Here is a 19,721-nt window from a genome sequence, read left to right as displayed (position 1 = left end):
AGAAGCAACTCCTCATTCATTAAAGTCTTATGATGAGATCACAACAACTCAGTCACATCTTCAGGCTCCACTTCTAATTCTACTTTTCTTGCCATTTCCACCACATCTGCAGTTGTTTCCTCTGCTGAAGTCTTGAACCCCTAAAAGTCATCCTTCTTCCAAATTCCTGTTAATGTTGATATTTTGACATCTTCCCATGAATAATGAATGTTTTTCATAGTATCTAGAATGGTGAATCCTTTCCAGAAGGTTTTCAATTTACTTTGTTGACGTCCATCAGAGGAATCACTATCTATGGCATCTATAGCTTTATGAAATGTATTTATTGAATAATAAGAATTAAAATTTGAAATTACTCCCTGATCCATGGGCTGCAGAGTGGATGTTGTGTTAGCAGCCATGAAAACAGCATGAATCTTGTTGTACATCTCTATCAGAGCTCTTGGGTGACTAGGTGTATTGTCAATGAGCAGTCATATTTTGAGAGGAACCTTTTTTGCTGAGCAGTAGGTCTCAAGGTGGGCTTCAGATATTCATTAAACCATGTTGCAAACAGGTGTGCTGTTATCCAGGGTTTGTTGTTCCACTTACAAAGCATGGACAGAGTAGATTTAGTATAATCCTTAAGGGCCCTAGGATTTTCAGAATGGTAAGTGAGCATTGACTTCAACTTCAAGTCACCAGCTGCATTATCCCCTAACAAGAGAGTCAGCCTGTCCTTTGAAACTTTGAAGCAAAGCATTGACTTCTCCTCTCTAGCTATGAAAGTCCTATGTGGCATCTTTTCCAATATAAGTCTGTTTCATATATATTGAAAATCTGTTGTTTAGTATAGCCACCTTTATTAATTATCTCAGCTAGATCTTCTGGATAACTTGCTGCAGCTTCTACATCAGCACTTGCTGTTTCACCTTGCACTTTTATGTTATGGAGATGGTGTCTTTCCTTAAACATCATGAACCAACCTCTGCTAGCTTCAAAATTTCTTCTGCAGCTTCCTTACATCTCTCAGCTTTCATAGAATTGAACTGAGTTAGGATTTTGCTCTGGATTAGACTTTGGTTCAAGGAAATGTTGTAGCTGCTTTGATCTTCTATCCAGACCACTAAAACTTGCTCCTTATCAGCATTAGGCTGTTTCCTTTTCTTATCATTCCTGCGTTCACTGGAGTAGCACTTTTAATTTTCTTCAAGAACTTTTTCTTTGCATTCACAATGTAGTTAACTCTTCAGCATGTGAAACCTCTCTTTTGGCCTATCTTGGCTTTCAACATGGTTTCTTACTAAACTTAAACATTTCTAGTTTTTTATTTACAGTGAGAGATGTGCAACTCCTTCCACTTGAACACTTAGAGACCATTGTAGGATTATTAATTGGCCTTATTTCAATATTGTTGTGTCTTAGGGAATAGGGAGACCCGAGAAAAGGGAGGGAGATGAAGGGGGGGCATCTGGTTGGTAGAGCAGTCAGAGCACCACAGCATTTATCTGTTAAGTTGACCATATTATATGAGCATGGTTCATGTCATCCCAAAACAATTATAGTAATATCAAAGATCATTGGTCACAGATCACCATAACAAATATCATAATAATGAAAACGTTTTAATATTACAAAAATTACCAAATGTGACATAGAGACAGGAAGTGAGCAAATGCTTTTGAAAAACAAATGGTGCTGATAGACTTACTCTATGCAGGGTTGCCACAAACATTCGATTTGTAATATCTACACAGCACAATAAAGCTAAGTGCCATAAAACAGGGTTATGCCTATATTAAATGTGTAGCCAGAAATTTTGTTTCCATTTTCTAATTAGTGTCAATAGTTGTTCTGGTGATTCTTTTTGATATCCTACATACATCATCTGCCATCTGCATTTAATTATACTTTTGACTCATTTCAATCTTTAAATTTCTCATTTCTTTTGCTTTTGTTAATGCATTGTGCACTATTCAATCCACACTGAACAATATTAGTAATAGATGGAATAGTTATCATGTTTCTAACCTTAAAGGAAACGTCATACGTTTTTACATTTTAGTGTGATGTTTTCTATTTGTTATTAGTAGGTAGCCATTAAAAAGTAAAGGAAGTTCCCTATTCAGTTTTTCTAGAGATGTTTTATATTTAATCAGATAGAGATGCTGAATGTTGTCAAATGTTTTTCTAATTCTATTGAGATGCTCATTTTTTTAATTGAATTACATCAATAAATTTGCTGACATTGAAATATTCTTACTGAGAGTTCTGTGGAAATATTCTTACTGAGAGTTCTGTGTGGTCACTTCTATATTTTTGTTTTCATTTTGTTTATTAGTTTTTGTAATATCTTTTTTTTGCGGTACGCGGGCCTCCCACTGTTGTGGCCTCTCCCGTTGTGGAGCACAGGCTCCGGACGCACAGGCTCAGCAGCCATGGCTCACGGTCCCAGCCGCTCTGCGGCATGTGAGATCTTCCTGGACTGGGGCGCGAACCCGCGTCCCCTGCATTGGCAGGCGGACTCTCAACCACTGCGCCACCAGGGAAGCCCCCACATTCTTGAGTGAGTGGTTTAAGATCTTTGGACATTATTGTCCACTTCTATAAAAATAAGGATAGAGATGAGAATCAGGAATAAAATTCTTTGATGCCTTGACTCCTCAGCTCTTGAGAAGATTACATAAGATATTTAATCAGCATTTCTCTCCTGGTCTCTCCATCTTTGTTTCCCAATAAATTCAATCCCTACATCCTCACCTCTTTCCTCAAACCTCATCCTCCAGATACACTTTCAGGTTCTTTCATGCCTCCGGGTTTTGTATGTGTGTGTATATATATATATATATATATATATATATATATATATATATATATACCTTCTGTGTTGCACAACCTTTGTGTTTCAGTTAGTTATTTGACTAACAATGACTGATTTTTACCTCTTGCTAGATTAAAAATAACTGAAATATATTGGAAAGGTATTGTGCAGTTCATAGCATAGACAAAACCAGAGCAGTGCTCTGAATCTGGACAATAGGAAACCCTTGACCATCTTATCCATCTTATCTAAGTTATGCATAACAAATCTACCCCAGTGCCCATTTCAGCAGCACATATACTAAAATTGGAATGATACAGAGAAGGTTAGCATGATCCCTAGCAAGGATGATATGCAAATTTCTGAAGTGTCCCATATTTTTCTGTATTATATACTTCAAAATTGCTAAGAAACTTGATCTTAAACATTCTCACCACAAAAAAGAAATAAATAACAGTAATGTGATCTTATAGAGGTATTAGCTAACATTATGTGGTGGTGATCATACTGCAATATATAAATGTATCAAATCAGCACATTGTACGCCATAAACTTACACAATGTTGTTTATCAATTATGACTCAATGTAAATTTTTTAGTTAAAAAATATCTACCCTAAATGATTTCTCCATCACTTTGTCACTCTGCTTAAGATTCAAAATCCCTACAGAAAGATTGTAGTTGGCCTTGCTCATATCAGGTCCTTCACCACCCTTTGGTAGGGTCTGTTCACCTTGACTTGTCATCCTACCAAGACTATTCACAAAGGTGGAGAAGTCATTTTCTAAGGAAAAATGTTTCAATGTCAAAGAAGGAATGGATTCTGGCAACAACCCCCCCCCCAAAAAAAAGAAATTCCCACTGCATTTCCCCATTGTTCGATTAACCCATATTTATTAGGTGACTAGGAGGCATAGTCTCATGGAAGAATGGATCGAATGTCCTATTTCCATATTCCCACAGCACCTTGTTTCTTTGTGTCAACACATACACACCCCAGTATTGTATTTCCTGTTATCACTACAAAAGGTAAGATATTTGAGAGCAGAAAATTAAACCTTAATCCTGCCCTTAGGTATGACTTCCCAGATTTTACCACATAGTACTTGGCATAGTTATAAATTTTGTAAAGGAAGAGAAGGAAGAAGGAAGGAAGGAAGGAAAGAAGGAAGGAAGGAAGGAAGGAAGGAAGGAGAAAGAAAGGGTTAAGGAAAAGAGAGGATGAAAGAAGGAAGGAAGAAAGGAATCCAGAAGAGAATAAATGACAACTCTGTATGATAGAGAAGGCTCTGAGTGGTAACCATCTGACGAACCAGGCTACCCTGAAGATGATAAATTCCTAATCACGGAAGATTCTTATTACCAGCCAGATGAACATGTGACCCATAATCTATAGAAAAAATTGAAGCTTTAAAAGGAAATTGAACTGGATGACTTCTAAGTTCCCTTTCAGCCATGAGATTCTATGATTCCTTGATACAAGATCTTAAATGATGAGGACTCAGTGAGGGCAGCAGGACTAGATCCAAGGGAACAATGAGATCCATATGAAGGTGAGAACTGTGGTTAAAGCATGTGTATCCCTGTGCTTTTCTAAGCCCTTCCTGATTTGGTCAATACCTATGAAGGAACAACCATGCTTCCTTCCAGTGATTTTCCTGAGAGCAGTTTGACTCATTTCTATTCATCAGTGCACTAAAGACATTAGAAAGCTTCTGCGGTAAGATAGCCTTGCAATTTTTGGATGTACATCTGAAGCCTTTAAAAGATAAGAGAATATGTATGTTTAACTCAAAGTCCCTCAGACCTCCTGGGATCTTAGTTTTCAACATCATGAAACCTTTGATATTTGGGGTTGTTTTGCTATTGACAAAACACTACTTTTATTTCTAAAGGGAGGCTGCGAACTTCAGATGGCCTTTTTCGAAGCAAGTAGATTTAAAAAATTTTTGTTTGTTTTTTAATGTAAATAAATTAGAACTTTGCAAATTTGTTTTTTTTTCTTTTGAACCAGACACGAATAGAATACTTGCTGGTGTAGGACTATATCAAATAGCATTTCAGTTTGCTTTAAATGCAAACTTTTAAAATCAAGAATTGAAATCTTTCTTCAAATGCCAAATTGCCTAGAAGTTTCCAGCCTTTGGCTTGCTCTGATATACAAAGCCCTCATCATATATGACAGAAATGAGCTATTATCAAGTATAAAAGAAGCTGTTTATTAAAAAAAAGAGTATCACTACAGAATCAAAATCCCACAAGACAACAAGAAACAAATTATAATTTTAACCATTTCTCTTTTGTAGATAACACATCCTAGTTAACATTCACAGATACTTGGAATGTCATCAGTATTCTAAGCACAAGTATTTTAGTTGTGTCTATATTTCCAATAGATAGGCAAACAGTCAAAAATTGAGATGTACAGATGTAAAACCACAGCACAGAGCCAGGATGAAGTATGGAATTTCTAATTAGGAAGAACATAGAGGAAGCTGCATTTGAAAGGACAGCACTTTGTATTAACATCTCATTTCTTTTGTGTGGCTTGAAGAGGGAGTGGCAGGACTCCAACAAAGGCTAAAGCCAGGGTCCCCACTCCCAGATCTTTTCTTGGTTAGCAGTTGTCAGAAATATTAAATAAATAAATTTCCTAAAGTTACTAGGTGTATTAGGGTGTATGTGCCTGTGTGTGTTTGTGTGTGGGTAGGTATAGGGGGAGATGTGATTATATCTAAATAGCATCTTACAAAGTAATTTCATGTTTATTCTCTTAGCTAATCTTGAAACTTACCCTGGGAAATCAGGAGGGCCTAATGGACGGATAAATATAAAGAGGTATATTTTCACTGTGGCAGAAAGACACATCCAAGGAGATCTGCCTAGTTTTTAGCACAGGTCAAACTGAAAATCACTTTCTCCATCCACAAACTTGTCACTGAGCCTCAGTCTTTCGGGTCTATACTACCTCGCAGAAGTGTTAAAAGATTACACGAGAACGCATATAAATGCATGGCACATCCTAAGTGCTCAAAAATGTGGCTATTAAAATATTCTACTTTCTAGGCTGTCTCCAATACACCAGATTGCATTTTCTAGAATGAATGAGGTTTCTCTGTTACCTCATTTACTGGATCCATGTAGACAGTCACTTTGAATGCACTATACCTACTTGGAACTTGACACACTGGGTACCATGTCCATTAAGTCTTTGTTCCAGGGTTGCCCTGCCCTGCTGCCACCGTTGCCACTAGTACAGCTTCGCTGCTCTGCTTGCAGAGGGAAAAATAGCCCCAGAAATACACTTTGAATATGAACAAAGAAATGAGGGAGAGGGAGTAAGAGTCCGCAGAAGACAATCACTGCCCTTTTGTCATTTTTCTCTGTCTGACTGCGTGGGTTTGACTGTCTAGTGACTGTGGCTAGTCCTTTAAAAGTGAGCAAAGGCACGAGATAGAAGGTGGAGGAGGAAAGTCAAATGTCTCTTGCAGGTTTGCCTGATTACTTAGATTTGGTATCTCGCCTGCTGCTGAATCTATATTCTCCCTCGCAGTGACCACCTATCCTGGTTTTTCAGTGCTGAGAGGTTTCCCAGGATGTGCCACTTTCCATGCTAAAAATGGAAAAGGCCCAGGCAAACTGGGACCAGTGTTTATCCTATGCCTGACCCAGATTGTTAAAACCCATAACCTGATGCTTCAGGCCCCACTGGGAAGCTCTTCATCTGCCTCTGCTGGGCAGCCTCAGCCCAGCCTTCTAGAAGCCAACACAGGACTCATCTGCATAACATGATTGGTTCCCTGAGTTACATTCTTCTTACACCGCCACATAATTTGCATGGAAAAAAAGAGTTAATGAAGAGATATTTATAATCACATTTAAATTTTTCTCCCATATTTTCCCTTAAACTTTGGCACCTGCTACCACTTGTCTGCTAGCAAAAAAAAAAACAAAAGGAATCAAAAAGAGCAAACAAATGTTAATGGGAAAACTCAAAAACAGCTGAGATGCTTAGTTTTCAACAGCTTTCTTTTTCCACAAATATGTGGACACAGTTTTGATTCTCTCCTGCATATTTATAACATGGTGATATCTTTTCTGATAGTAAACCTGTTTCTACTTCTTACAGTTGACTGAAAAGTAAAAGCTAAAAATAATGTTAATAAATACTAAGATTTATTGAGTACACCTACTATGTGCTAAACACTAGACTGTGCATTTTAATCAGATTAATTTGTTTACTCTTTACATGGACTTTATGAATTAGGTATTACATCTGTTTTATTACTTGAACAAAATGAGGTCCAGAGAGGTGAAATAACTTACTCAAGTTTAATCAAACAGCTAGTAAAAAATAGAGAGCTATGTTTTTGAACCTAGGGTCCAGTGGTCCAGCTCGAGTGTAGTACATTTCCTAGGTGATCACATTAGCATCATCATCTTCAGGCCCTTGGCTTCCTGCACAACCATGAGGACACATGGACTGGAAAACACTGCCTCTAACCCTTCCAGACCTTCAGCCTTTGAAAGCTGTGAACATTTTTCCCTGTGTGCCTGGAAACTCTCAGAAGAGATATCATGTGAAAAAGATAAAGGTTCTCTAACAAGTCTCAGTTTTCTCATTTTTAAAACTGGGGGCACAATACGTACCACTGCCTCTCTCCTGATGTTGAGGCCTCCACTTTTCATCTCCTGGTTTTGCACCCTAATTGGTTACTATACTATTTATAATCAAGGCGGGTGCAAATTATTCCTTACTCCTGAACAGGGCTTCTGTCCTGAGTCCTTGCGTATGTTTTCCATCCTTTCAAGAAAAAGGAAGGGGACATAATATTTAGTAAAGGTATGGTACGAAATATATTCTATAATATATATATATACACACATATATCAGATGTGGCAGAAGAACTTTATTATTTCATGAAGTCCTTCTGTCACTCACAATATGCATTGAGTTTTATGTAACAGAAGTCCAACTACAGTGGTTTAGCCAAGTGGCAATTTTAATTGTCTCCTGCAACAAGACGCCTGCCAGGGCCGGTATGTAAGCTTTGTGCTTCACTGGAGTTGCGGCTGCTAGTCTCCATCATTGCCTCCATGTTCCAGACAAGAAGAAAGAGAAGATCAAGAGCAAAGGGTGAATGCCCGCTGAGTTTGCCTGCATTTGAAAAGTTTTCTCCAAAGCTCCAAGGAGTGACTTTCATTTTTATCACATCATTAAGAACAGTGTCACCAACTACAAAGGAGGCTGGGGGATTCGGTGGTTTCGGCTGGGCATATTGCCACCCTGAACTTAATTAGGGGTTTGTTAGCAAGGAAGAAGATGAAAGCAGATATTGAGGAAGCTCCCAGAAATGTCCAGAGCAGTATGCCCCAAATTCAGTGAGCACAAAGTGATTTAAATTATCTGTCTTTACCTGTTTCATAGAGATGAAGAAGCTTAGCCCAGGTTACACAGCCACAACGCACTCTGTCTACCTCCTTCCACTCTGTTACATCATTCTTCATGGTCTTTGCCTCTAACTTCATCCTTCCTGAAGAAGTTGGAAGGGAGAAGGATCTTCTATTTTTCTTGCCTGAACATCATGGAGGATTTGGAAATATAATTTTTATGTGTACCTCGTAGGCTCTAGAAATAATTCCAGGTACCTGTGTTCTTTGCTGAGGATTCTGTGTTCAGACTAAGCAGTCCTTCCGTGGCCCCATAGCTGATAAGCACAAGACTTGGGGTTCAATGGCAGGTAGGTCAAGTCCCTTGTCTTTTCATCACATAGTGTAACCACCCCAAAATATTTAACATTTAGTAGAAGCAATCTCAAAGATGGAACTACCTTCAAGATCTTCCAGACAGTGGCCTCATATCCAGTCCAGGTATGGATTATTTTCAGTGTGGTCCTCAATTAGAGCAGGAATCTGAGACAGCAAAAGATGTTCTCTTTTCTCCCCTTTCTACTCTGAAGTGTTGTAGAAGCCCAATAATAAAACTCCTAATCCTAACGTAGGTCTTAATGCATTTCACGCATATCATCTCCTCTTGGTTCTTCCAACAGCCCCGAACAGTGGCCCAGGCAGGGACCTAACTCCTGTGTCTGGATGAAGAAGTGGCCGTTCGTGCAAAAATAACAGTTGAGGTCACAACCTTGAACCTATGCTTTTGAATCTTAACTTTCGTGTTTCTTCCATAAGCTCAGTCTCCCAGATCCTTCATAAAGAAGCTTTCAGGAGGAATATAAAGTGAAGTTGCACTTTGTGAAATCATATTTTTATTAAGCAGTATCTAAATTAATATATAATTTCTTTGCCAATCTGGTGTCAGGACTTCTTCAAAACACTCAGATTGTTTTCCTTTCAAAAAATTAATATTCAACTTATTAAGAAAAAAACAGTTATGCACTAAAGAATCACCTGACATTTTTTAGATTAATCTTTTGCTGAAATGTGTCATTATATTAAAATAGGCAATTAATAGCTAATTGTGATTCACATCAAATATTTTATTTTAAATGTGCACCATATTGGAAATAAAGTCTAAGGGCTCCGTCATCGTCCTTGTCGCTAGCATTATTAACAGAGATTTGTTGAACACCTGCTATGAACAAGACCTTGCAGCACATCCTGAGTACAAAAGTGTATGTGTCTACTAGATTGTAGATTTCCTTGACCGCCAGTGGAACATAGTGCCTTGCACATAGCATGAGTTCAAATATTTATTGCACTGACAAACACATGAAGGATGGAAGAAAGGAAGGATATCCTCATTCACTTGGGGAAGATGGTCTTCCTTCCTTTCCTAATGTGTATTGTTAGAGTACCCTGACAAAACAGTTGCCGAACAAGAGACTTTATCCCTCTCCTCTGAGCCTAGCAGAGTGTACAGCACTTAGGTTATGCTCAACAAATTGTTGTTGGATGAATAAATGGATGATAAATACGTTTTTCTATACCATTAAACATCTTCATTAGTCTCCATCCTGCCCAGGTCCCTTGCTCTCAGAAGAACACTTGGATATTTTGTCATGTGTGACTGGTTAAAAGACTTTGACCTTATCCCTTCTGAAAGTGACTTCCTTCCAAGCTCTAATCTTGCTTTCACATGCTTCTCTTCATCCAGCCAACCCACTTGTGCAAGGGAATTGGAAAGTCGATAGCATCGTAAGGAAGAACTGGTGTGTTGAAAGGATGGGCATCCCGTCCTTCTGCAGACTTTCTGATCTTTCCCTTTTCCTCAACACACTTCTCTCCTCACCGAAAGCCCTTTTGTCCCTCCCTAATTAGTTATGGATAAGAAATGTAGATATGCCCCTCTGTGGTGTTTAATAAATTAATCCCTCATGAAAGATCTTACTGTGGCATAAAAACAAAAGGTTGCAAAAGGTTGCAACAAAAGGTTACCATCTTTGTTATTAGAATCTGGGAATTGAAAACTGGCTTCTCCTGGGATTCCTTTGCTGCCTTTGTCCGGGAATAGATTTCACTGGCATAGGAATATATTTCAGTGCTAAAGGAGATAATGAACAATATCAGGTGATTAGAACAGAAACTGCAGGTGATAAAGAGGAATTTAGTAGAAACTGACTTCTCTTAACTCTTCAGAAAAGTGAGCTATTAAACTGCTGTGGGACATTTCAAGTACAACCAAGGATGCCGTAATTTGAGCCTGAGACCTGACAGAAGTAAATGATTGTGAGTAAAGACACATGGCTTATTCTCAGATGAATCATCAAAGCAAAGTAAAGAGGATCTTAGGAACCACAGATGTCGTCGTCCTCAGAGACCCACTCAAAGCCACACATAGTTAAAAAGATGCATACACACAGGAAAACATACACGTGTGTGTGTATGCACATATGTATATATGCAATCATTATTCCTTACAGTAATCATATCAGGGAGGCACTACCATATTTACCATGTTTCATCCATACTAAGATGCATGTCTTTTCATACTTTCACATCTTTGAATTTGGAATGGATCTTAAAATATCTTAAAATCTCTGCAGGCTGCTATTAAAGATTTTCTAGAGACATCAGCTTCCACTAGTCCCATGGGGGGCACTGTCAATATAAGCCCACTTTAAATTTTCTGCTCAAGAGTTTTTTGCTTTTTGTTGGGGATGAGAGGTTATACACAGGGTTTACAGTGCAAATCCAGAAGGCAATATGGCCTGAGCACTTGTGGTTTCAATTCTTAAGAAAGATGCCCACGCCGCCACCAAGACTGAGGCATGCACGCTTCCTGGTTGTCTCATTATCTCACTTACCTGGAGGGCATAGTCCTTTAGTATCCCAGATTTATGTGGGGGTCTTCTATCAAGCTCCTTAGCTAGAACGTTTTTCTTTCTTAGCGGAACATAAAGTAACTGCATGCCAGAGACTAGCCAGAGCAGTATTACTACCCCCTTATATCCATGAGGAAACCGAGGCTTAGAGAATTTAAGTAACTTTCCCCACATCACGTTGGAAAATAAACTTCAGATTTAAATCCATTTCATCTTGATTCAGTGCGCTTTCTGGTGTACCACTTTTTACCGAAAAACAGCTGTGCGACATTGGTAAAACCGTTCTCCCCACTGAGCACGGATTTTCTCATGTAAGAAATGAGAATGGATTGAGTAGAAGAATTTTAAAAGGAAGCAGCATGTGTTGCTTACATTTGTATAATACAGGTGTTTGTGCTTTTTTAGTCATCTAGCAATCAAATGAACAGTTAGGTTTCATTTAATCTACCTTTATAGATGATGAAATTAAGACAGGTGGAAAAACATGTCCAATTTCACACAGAAAGTTAGGGCAAAGCTGATAGTTGAACCCCAGTAAGCCTGACTCATGGGCCTTGCTGAGTCATACTGTTTCTCAGAACTTGTAGTCCAAATGCTCTTCGCTAAGAAATGTAACTTCTTCCTGCAAAGTTTGATTGCCACAGTGGTATTATTGAGCGGTGCCCTTGTGCCACATTATCAATGTGCTTTGTCCTTTTTGCAAGTGGCTCACTGGCTATTAGGGGCTCCCTTTGTGCTGTAGCTAGATTTGGCTCCACAGGAAAAGCCTAGGCAGAGGGACTGGAGAATCCAATGGAAGACAGATGGTAGGGTAGCTCCCAGCAGCCTGCTGCTGTCATCACAGGCTTTTTCCCTCTCTTCTGTACCATTAATCCAGGCTGCTACCGCACAGGGCCAGGATCTAAGGTCCTAACGTTTGGGAGCTGTTTGAGTTCTTAGTCTCTGCCTCTTATAGATGTCTACAACTTTGGAAGCGGTTCTCCAGATTTTCCCTTTTCAGGAAATGTTTTTCTAAGAGCTAGAAGATGCCATCTGTGCTGACATTTCATACCCTGCTTAAGAAATAAGTTGATGCCTACAACCATCCTTGCTCACAGATGTGCTGTCCCCTTGACCAGTCCAAGTTCCAGGCATAATCCCACTGAAAATTCATAGCTCAGCAGTAAAGCCCCAAGCTAGGGGCATGTGGAGGGAGATTCCAGGAGACGCCTAGCTAAGTTCGTTGTCTGTGAAGGTGGACCATTCTTTCAGAGACAGATTTACATAAACCGAGCTCATGGAGATTACTGCAGGGGAGTAAAACTTGCCACTTCAAAATGTCTCTTTGGCATGAAGATTATTTCGAGCCGAAGACAATCGAGGCCCAAAAGACTCAGGAAGAAACTTTGACCTTCACCCTAACTGCCTGAAGAATTTAGATAGAGTGTAGAGGACCTGTTAAAAGAATAGAGCTATCACTAGAGATATATTCAAGGAGTATGGGCTGGGTGTGGTGGGGGAAACTCTTAGAGACCAGAGTGCACTGTGTGTCCCGTTGTCTTTGCATGATCCAGCAAACATTTATTTACCAAACGTTTGCTTTTTCGTCTCCATGTCAATTGCCTTCTTCCGCTTGGACGTCTCAAGCCCCACTCTCAACATCCTCTTTTGTCATCAGCTGAAGATGGTATTTAAATGAAGGTTTTGACCATTTTGACAGGTTAGGTGCTCGCTGCCCATTTGCCCAGAATTGAAAATTCTGCAAGGGAGGCTTAAAACTAATCATGAATGTGCATTTTATCCAGTGTGCTTAAGGGAATTCCAGATGACAAGTTCTTCAGGATATTTGCTCTTAAAAAGTATATTTTAAAATTCATAAAATCAGTATGATCCATTTCAGAAAGTTCACTAGGTAAAAAAAAAAAATCCCCTATATTGTAAATCCCATAAGACAGCCCCGTTGTCATTTTATATATTTAATTATATCATTTTTCCCAAGTATAACACAGTTAAAATTATAATGTACACATACATATTTCAAAATTCTTTTTTATTGTTACTTAATATATTATAAACATTCTTCTATATTGTCATATAGAAATTCTCTAGTACAACATGCAAAGCCCTTTATGTTCAGTTTCCCTCTTTAGTCTCACCTCTCTCTACCCCAATGTTATACTGTACTCCATCCATATTGAACAACCCATGGCTATTGGACATTACCCACTTCCCAACCCACCTCTCACTCTGCCTTCACCTGCTGTATCAGCTGGCTTACAGGCAGGAAACAGAATCCACCTGTAATTGTTCAAATGAAGAGGCTTTTAATATAAGAACTACTTACTGAATGTTAGGCAGGTTTAAGGGAACAAGAAAAGGATGATGAGGAAATAAATAGTGAGATGCTCAGAAACTAGCAAGTTGGGAAGTTCTTATTCCTCGTAGGGCCAAGTAGTCTGGGGACAGCTGAGGACAGGAACCTAGAACACCAGAGAAGGAGCCACCTGGAAAGTGCTATAGTCATGGAGAGATGAAACTGATTGAGATGTGATATCACAGCAGGGAGGGAGCCGGGTAGAAACACCCCATTTCTCTTTCCATCAGGCCTCTTATTTCCTATCAGTATTTCCTACTGGCTAAACCCTAAGCAGAAACTGAAGGGCAAGGAAACACCAGTGCTGTATTCTGCAGATGTCATCTGGTAGGGCCAGAGCCGCAGGTCAGAGATGGACAGAGAATGGACAGGAAAGGGGAAGCCCAAGAGACAATAACCATTATTCCTCCCTAATTCTGATTTATCCTCCAGGCTTCAGATTAGATGTTACTTTATCAAGGATGTGAGAATGGGTTAGTTTCCTCTCTATGTTCTCACTGCCTCCAGTGTTCACCTCAAGATAACACATTTCATACTTGATTATAATTACTAGCAAGGCAACGCCATATCCTGTTTAATATTATTTAACCAGTAGCAAGGAGAGTCTTGCATACAATAGGCATCCAATAAATATTTGCATGCTCACCATTTCTAAAGTCTTCATAAAATTTGTTCTAGGAGCTGGACCACAATTGACTTAGTCTTTCTCTTTTATTGCATTTTAAAAGTTTTAAACTGTATCTGGTTCATTATTTCAGTGTTAGCATGATTTCTCTGGTTGAGTTGTAAACTCTTTGAAGGCCAGAGGCTATGTTAATACACATCTCTCTGTATGTCTCTAATTCTAGTACACACACAGACATACACACACACACACCCCACATACAGTACACACACAGACATACACACATACACACACACATACCACATACGCACCACGCGTACACAACTGGTCAAGCTTTGGTAGACATGGGATCAGAAACTGCCTAAAGTGGGCAGGAATCTCCAGTTTCCCAAAACTGTCTCCACCTTCTCCTCATAGCTCCCACCCCAGCATCTCTGTATTCACATGCACAAAGAAAATAGGATTCATTAGACCAACCATCCCAGAGCCTCATGCCAACAAACCAACAAACCAAAAAAAAAATTACTACAGCCCCACCTGGCACTGACTGCCCTCTTTCTGGCACTAGGTAAGAATCTGGCCCCACCCTTGAACTACTCCTACCCCTGCTAACATCCTGTTTGACTAGACCACACTAATTCTTACTTAATGTGCTGCCCGAGGAGATTTTGTGAGATTGGATAGAAAGAACAAGGCATTGGGAGTTGGTAGGTCTGACTTCCTACTGTTCCTCCTCTAGGGACTCACTGAGAGGTCCTGGACACACGGTGCCCCTCTCTGGGTTGCTCCCTTTCTACGATAAGACACCATTTCTGTGGTCTTATTGATTTCTTCCCAGAAGGTAAGGGCTGGGTTCAAACCCTATCTTGCTCATATGTAAACTGGGTCTTCATCATCCTATTTTCTCTCTTGGCTCCCCTTTAAACTGGAATCATGAAACTGAGTTCACAGACTTTTGTTAAGGTTAACTAAAGATAGATGGCAAAGTAGCTGTTCAAAAAAAGATAGCAGAGGGCTTCCCCGGTGGCGCAGTGGTTGAGAGTCCGCCTGCCGATGCAGGGGGCACAAACCAGGAAGATCCCCCATGCCGGGGAGAGGCTGGGCCCGTGAGCCATGGCCGCTGAGCCTGCGCATCCGGAGCCTGTGCTCTGCAACGGAAGAGGCCACAACAGTGAGAGGCCCGCGTACCACAAAAAAAAAAAAAAAAAAAAAAAAAAAAAGATAGCAGTGATGTGGTCATAGATGTGGTTGAAATAGTAAGATGGTTCTGGGAGGATATTGTGAGGATGGGCATGGGAAGCAACAGAGTAAGGAAAGGGGATGAAGAGGGAGAAAGAATCACAGAAAGAAAGGAAGGGAGGGAGGAAAGGAAGGAAGGAAGGAAGGAAGAGAAAGGGGATGAATGGGGAGAGAGAGAGGAGTTTGGAGACAATTTATAGATACGTAAGAAAATATAGCCTAAGTCAATGCTTCCCAGCAGTGTAGCCACAGTCCAATTTAGCTACCTAAGCTTTAAGGTGGCCTGACTTCATCACTTAGCATTCTAAATAGGCATGTAAATGACTCAGCATGGGGGCTGAAAGTCGAGGCAGCTTTCGGCAGAGGTAATAATGAAGTGAATCCCATTAGCGATGGAAAGGCAATTAAGAAAAACCCCAATGAAGCTCCAGATCTGAGCATGTAGCTCAAAGATTGGGATTTTGGAGGAAAAAAGGTTAAGCACCGGGAGGCTATTTGTAATGACTATAATTAGACTGAAAATGAATTGTTTTGCTCTTTTCTTCTCCCTTCAAGTTTGCCTTTTAGGTAACAGAGCATCTGTAACAACACTGAGGTGCACTTGTCAGTCGCAAGCGGTGTTTAGTGAGTGACAGTGATTTCATGATGTGCTTGTGCTCTCTATAAGAACGTGAGGAGTCCAGCCATTTCAGTCACCACACCCCAGTGGATAGACTGTACAATTTTTAATAAGGTGGATCTTTGTTTGAGTTGACCATATTATCAGGACATTTACTCCCTAGCAAGACTCAGGTTGAAAATTCCCTTCAACCTCTAGAAATATGTAACATGTCATGGATTTTGGCAACCCAGATTATTGTTAAACACTGTGATTTGAGAGACAAGGGAGCTCACATTGGATGTTGATATTTAGAAACCTGGTAGAATGAAAGAAAGATATTGCATAAATTACCTTCAATCTTAAAATTCTATATCATCTTTATTGATATCAACAGAGGGAAGAAACATCTATTACTATTATTATAGATATCATATTACATAGTAATTGGAATTTACAAAGTAATATGTCTTGTCTCATTCTATCTTCGAAAACAAATTTTGATTGAGGTATGAATATCCCTATTATACAGATAAGGAAGCTGAATTAGCAGGTTAAATGATTTGCCCAATGTTGTACCAGCTAATAAATTGGCAGAGACAATGCACAAACAGAAGCTTTATAAACCTATTGTCCACATCACCCCCATGTAATATGGGAGTTAACCTTAGAGGTGGTTCTATCCAGCAAGTGAGAAGCAAATGTCCAGTGACTTTTCTGCTGCTATTTCGTGTATAGGTAGAACCAGAGCCTGACTTAGGTCCCCCGAGTAGATCTGAATGGGTCCATGTAGAGGAAAAGAGGAAGAAATTTGGCCGTGGCTCATAACAGGGTTTTATTATCCCAGTGATAGAAAAGTATGTGTTATTTTTAGATTGAAAGTAACCTGGAGGTTGGACAGCCCTCGCCTAACTGGTGGATACATTTCCATGGCAACCGATTATTAGGCAGAGATGGTTTCCGGAGGCAACAGTCTACAGAGCACCGATTCTCAGCCCTGGCTACACATTACAATCACTGGGGAGCGTTTAAAAAATACTGAGGCCCGGGGTCTACCCCTAGAGGTTCTGATTTAATTGGTTTGGAATATAGTCACAGCATCAAGATTTTTTAGGTTACTCAAAGGAGTCTAATGTGACACTTCATTGAGGACTGCTGTTATAGAATGTGATTTTTAAATATTGTATGCAGTTATAAAGATTATGTACCACCTGGGAGAATTTCAAGGGGTTTCAGCCAGTTCAGCTCCCTGTTCTTTTTTTCTTTTCCTTCCTCCCTTCCTTCCTTCTTCCTTCCTTCTCTCCTTCCCTCCCTCCCTCCCTCCCTCCTTCCTTCCCTTCTTTCCACAAATATTTACTGAACACTCAGTTTGATACATTGCTCAGTGCCTCCCTTACACCCATCATTATAGTTTAAACCTCATCTTCTTGAGCCTGGAATATTTGCCAGCTTTCTAACTGGCCTTCCTTCCTCCACTTAGGGTCCCTACACCCGGTCCCACACAGTTCTCAGCATATTTCTTCAAAAATGCTTCACTGCTTATAAGCAATAACATAGAGTATGTGTTTTTCCCTATCTGACTTATTTCACTAAGCATAATACTCTCTAGGTCCATCCACATTGTTGTAAATGGCATTGTTTTATTCTTTTTTATGGTTGAGTAATATTCCTTTACATATATATATATGTACAAGTATATATGTGATATATGTATATATATATATATATATATATATATATAGGTGTGTGTGTATATATCACATTTTCTTTATCCATTCATCTGTTGGTGGACACTTAAGTTGTTTCCATATCTTGGCTATGGTAAATAATGCTGCTATGAACATTGGGGTGCATGTATCTTTTTGAATTAGTGTTTTCATTTTCTTCAGATATATACGCAGGAGTAGAATTTCCTGATCATATGGTAGTTCTATTTTTAGTTTTTTAAGGAGCCTCCATACTGTTTTATATAGTGGCTAACAAAACAGAAATAGACTCACAGATATAGAGAACAAAGTAATGGTTGCCAGTGAGGAGAGGGAAGCGGGGTGGCACAAAATAAGGGTATGAGATTAAGAGTCACAAACTACTATGTATAAAATATTGGGTTGGCCAAAATGTTCATTTGGGTTTTTCTTTAACAACTTAGTAAGTAACAAGGATGTACTGTGCATCAGAGAAACATAGCCATTATTTTGTAATAACTTTAAATGGAGTACAATCTATAAAAATATTGTCATCATGTTGTATACCTGAAACTAATATAATATTGTAATCAAATATACTTCAATAAAAATAAATGCTTCACTGCTTAAAAATTCTCAGTAAATCTGATAATCGTATACCGGCTAAACATGAGACTTCATAGTATGGCATAAAACGATCTTACAATCATGTCCCTGTTTGTCTGTTTAATTTTAACTCCCCAAATAAGCAAGTGACACTAAGTTTGGAGCCCAGCAGGAAGACCAAGATCTGTTAACATCCATGGGAATACATACACCATTCTGCCCAGCATTTCATGAAACACTGGATTTAGTTTTGAAACTGGTAGTAGGAAGAAATAAACCAATGATTAAAAATGCTTCTGATTGCCCTGAAACTCAGTCCTTAGAGGCAAATAAGTAACAGCCATTATACATCTCTTGGCAGAAGCTGCTTTTCTGAGGGAGTGAGGCGATGGTTGGAGCACTTGAACTTCTCTTCCATTAAAGGTAAGAGCAATATTGCAAGTGACAGTTCCTTGGGATCTGAATTTTTGGTCATTTTTTAATTTTAATTTTTTTATACCCTTCGTTAGAACATACTATAATTGGCTTCCCACAAAGCACTGAAGAACTTTCCGATTGTGTTGTATTCCGGTATTTTAAAAGGGAAAATGTCAAGAGAGGAAAATGAAATCTCTTTCTTTGGACAACAGCACTGGTCACTGAAAATTATGCTATTTGAGCTGGATCTTGGCCAGGCTTCAGAGAGAAGCCTGTGACATGCTCAGTCATGGGGAAAGGGGCCATGCTTGACTTGGTGGGCACAGGTTAAAGGACACCAGTCTGTATCCAGAGGGATTTAACAACTTGTGTTTGGTCTGGACAAGCTTTGACATCCAAGGATGTCTGATCTAAGGTGTAGGCCATTTTTTTTTTTTTTAATAGCAATGCTTTAAGTGGCAGCATCTGATCTTCAGCTGCCAGTTTGAAGTTGAGGACTGGAGACTGTAAACTCCAGGGAAGTAGGGTAAGTTTAAATGAAGGACTGTGATCCTGAAGAAAGGAATTAGAGCAAAAGCAGATCAAGAATAAAGCTCAGTTGTACGTCTGATGTGAACAAAGCAGGCACTGGAGGGATGCTTAGAGGATGGGTTCCCTGAACTCATCCCAGAGTTGTGTATCAATCATAGGATAGAAAACTAGTTCTAAATCCCATTTTCTTGGGAGTCCTGGAGCTGCCAACACACTCCACTTAATGATTTGTAGTGTTGCGGAAGTTAATTTTCTTTGTGTCCGATGTCCTCGTCTGTAAAACGGGGTGGATGGTGAGGGCACCTACCTCACAGATCTGGGTGCTGGGAAAACATGGCCAAGCGTGGCCATCACTCCTCTCAGTGACCGACTGACCACACTGAATGACTCGGGCAAAACTGCTTCCATTTGGTGATGTGCGTTTTGACTGTAAAATATTACTTGCAAATAGTGCTATGGTATGGCATACAGTATACAGAAACAATAAGCAGTATAAATGGATCATTCATAACGTAAGTTTTTTTTTTTTTTCTTTCCACACATTCCCTTTCTGAAATGCCAAACCTGGCATCAGTCCTCTGGGATACT

The 19,721-nt window shown here is 39.5% G+C and overlaps 1 non-coding gene across 1 annotated transcript; it reads left to right on the top strand.

Moving 5' to 3' along the window:
* Positions 1 to 3,076: 3,076 nt before the first annotated feature.
* LOC132526649 (U6 spliceosomal RNA) lies at positions 3,077 to 3,182 on the top strand. The gene has a single exon (XR_009542640.1). It is a non-coding gene; the product is annotated as a U6 spliceosomal RNA (small nuclear RNA).
* Positions 3,183 to 19,721: the final 16,539 nt, after the last annotated feature.

This window comes from Lagenorhynchus albirostris, chromosome 9, assembly GCF_949774975.1.
Source record: "Lagenorhynchus albirostris chromosome 9, mLagAlb1.1, whole genome shotgun sequence".
Taxonomy (NCBI): Eukaryota; Metazoa; Chordata; class Mammalia; order Artiodactyla; family Delphinidae; genus Lagenorhynchus; species Lagenorhynchus albirostris.
The sequence above is the reverse complement of the archived record's forward strand: the minus strand, read 5'-3'. Positions and strand labels throughout refer to the sequence as shown.